The sequence below is a fragment of the Sinocyclocheilus anshuiensis genome, unplaced genomic scaffold, assembly GCF_001515605.1.
Source record: "Sinocyclocheilus anshuiensis isolate Anshui unplaced genomic scaffold, SAMN03320099.WGS_v1.1 scaffold689, whole genome shotgun sequence".
NCBI classification, from domain to species: domain Eukaryota; kingdom Metazoa; phylum Chordata; class Actinopteri; order Cypriniformes; family Cyprinidae; genus Sinocyclocheilus; species Sinocyclocheilus anshuiensis.
The window spans coordinates 188892-192308 of NW_015536490.1; positions in this window are offsets into that span (position 1 = coordinate 188892).

The window sequence follows — 3417 nt, forward strand, 5'->3', positions numbered from 1 at the left end:
TAGATAGATAGATAGATAGATAGATAGATAGATAGATAGATAGATAGATAGATAGATAGATAGATAGATGACTAAATATAATTTTGATTTATTTTCAGGTTCCTATGAAAACTGCTGTTTGAATTATGCAAAAGTAAAGAAGAGCATCAGGAGACATGTCGTGAGTTACAGAATGCAGGAAACAGATGGAGGATGTAACATTCCTGCTGTTGTGTGAGTACAACATGTAACACTTCAACACAATCACATGGAAAGCTGGAATTCATTTGACCAGTAATACATGGTTGTCCCATACAGCAATTACGCAGCAGATTAACAGCCACGGTTGTAGAATTATCTATGTCTTTTTCTCATTTTCCTTTTCTGGTCTCCAAACAGCTTCAAGCTGAAGAAATCAAAGACAATCTGTGTTGATCCAAGACTACCCTGGGTACAACAAGTGGTACAGAAAATGAAGGAGTAAAACGCAGACACTGTGTAGTGTACGAGTTTCAGAGGTAGCTTTGATCACGCCACTGCAGACCAATTAAAAATGTTTATATCACCAACACACTAATGTAACAATGTGTAGTTTATACCACTATCAATCCTGCTGATTCATATTTTCTCCACCTATGAATTACTATCTTCATGCAGAGGTTCATAATGAACTGTATTTTATGGTCTGCTTCTGTTCATTGTATTAGAACAATATGAATGTACAAACTGTGAATGTTTGCTCTCTTTGTCTACATGCTTCATAATGATCTTTTATATGTATATATAAATATATTTCTTTTTTTATGTTTTACTCCAATATAACCTGTGTGTGTGTGTGTGTGTGTGTGTGAGAGAGAGGGCAGTATGTATACATTTAAAGCATTTTTTTATAATAAAGTGTTGCAATTGTGCATTTAAATTGTCATGTCTTTTTCTTTTGTGTTAAACCCATCTGAAGTATTGTGACAATGATCTGGCATCTAATATCAAATAATAAGTTGTTTTATATAATAAAATTAAATAGAAATTATTATTATTATTTTATTATCGGTTATTTCAAATGACCACAAATTAAGACACTGCTTAATTTAGCCTTTAAATTAGATTTTAATTGCCTATGAGTAAAGCTTGGAAGTAAAACAAGTTTGTCTTTCATTGCCTCACCCTTCCTAAGAAAATTCATTTCTCCTATTGGTTCAATGCCATTGAGCATGTGTTTGTTCTTGCTTAAGCTCTTTGTGATTGATTTAGGGGATTCTTATCTCTGTATCTTTCATATGCCAAAGTATCAGTGTGAGATGTGACAGGTGATGCCTAAACTTGCTGGGGTGAGATGAATTACTGAGCCGAGTTTCTCCATTTCATGCCAAATGCCTGCGATTCAAATACTCTCGTTCTAAACCTGTCATCGCCTCCATTTAATCTTGCTGTGCGGGTGAAAACCTTATTTGTTAAAACATAATGCATTTCACTTAAGAATTTCGCCTTTGTTCAAGGATACTTTTAAATTCCAATTCCACACGTGACGAGACAGTACAAGTGATCTAAAATCATGTTATGTTTAAAGGAAGAATTCATGCAAAAATTAAACCCTTGTGGACAATAAGTGCACTTAATTGTATTGAATGTGCACTTGTAGTGTACTTAAAAAAAAACAAAAAAAAACTGTACTTAATATATTAATAAAATAAAAGGCCACTTAAGTACTTAAAGAGAGTAAACTTTCATAACTGTTTCTTACAATTAAGTACGCTTTTAAAAAGTGCACTTTGTAATAATGTCAAATGAAAAGTTTCACTTTGTAGTAAATTTTAAATCATTAACAATCTTTTGTCTTGCTTTAAAGTAGCACAATTATATATGGTGACTGATATGCTATATATATATATATATATATACCAAGGCAAATGTATTGAAAAGTATATAACTCAACTGTGTGTTATTCAAAATTACATTTAAGGTTAATATATTTTGTGCTAAATTGCAATTTCATCATTACAAATGTGTAATTGCAAATATATTTAAATACATGACATACAGTTTTCAATATTACAGTTTAGGTTACCATTAATGCTTGCCATATATTCTGCAGTATTGTTTAGAGACAACAGAAGTAACTGTGAAATGACATAATGTACTTCATAAGTACTTAAGTGGGTCAAAAACTGCATTGGATCTAGATTTAAACTATAATACATTTTTATTGAATTTCAAGTTACGTGCAGTTACTATAAGTGTTTGAAAACATTCAGTTCACACTTATTTGTGTCATTATTTGCTCATCCATATTGTTTTACCTCCATATGACTTTCTGATGTGGGAAACAAAGTTATTTATTTTCTAAAAGCAAAGGCATACTTCCCAACCTCATTTAAACTTTAAAGTTTTTGGCTACTAGCCCACATCTGTTTTGACATTTTCGCAAATCCTTCTGTGCCAATGTTGGCAATAAAGCTGATTGTGCCTGGAAATGAAAAGAAGAAAAGAAACGAAAGTGTCTTGAGTTAGTGTGTGAGTGCAAAAGTCATGCACTGTAACTTTGATAGTACAGTCATAACACGAAGAGAATGATAAATAATGTTGATGTTGTTCCAAATATGAATGACTTTATTTCTTCTGTGGAGCACAAAAGTAGATATTTAAAAAAAAATAAAAATAAAAATAAACCTTAATAGGGTCCAAACAACATTGGGACTGAGACTTTTTCATCAGCAGCATCTTCTTTCATCTACACAGAAGAAAGAAAGTCAGGTTTGGAACGACAGGAGGATGAACAAATGATGACAGAATTAGTATTTTTGGGTGAACTATCTCTTTAAGCTAGTCTAAAACATTTTCAGCTGTGCTTTTCTCACTCTTTTTTTCATTGGGATCTTTCATGCACATATGTAATTAATTGTTATGTTTGGTCTGTAATTAGATGGCCCATAAAATGTATAACTACGATTAATCAGAAAGGCAATTAATCAGCCGCCCATGAGCATGTCACGCTCAGTCATCCAAGACTGCTGATTTTGGCCTAAGAAATATTTTAGAATCTTTGAAATTAGTCTCAGATTGCATAATTGCAGTGTATGCCAGACTGGTTGTACATTTCGATCTGTTCCTCACACAAAGCTACCATATGGCTTAAGAGGACTTATAATATATAGTGTTCATCCATAGTGTGAAACAGAGTTGCATGGACTTGCTATGGAACTTTAATGTTGCTTGTTATGTTTTTTGGTTTTTTTGGAGCTTTAGAGTACCTTGTCACCATAAGCTTTTATTGTATAGAAAATATCATTTTTATTTTCATAATTTTGATACTTGTAAGCCTGTGGTCAGTGTGTGCTTTTGTATTAAGGAAAAGAGTTATGTAGCGTTTGGACCAATTAGACACACAATTATTCATTATATTTAATGAATAATCCGGCAAATCCCCTCACGCCAAAAAAA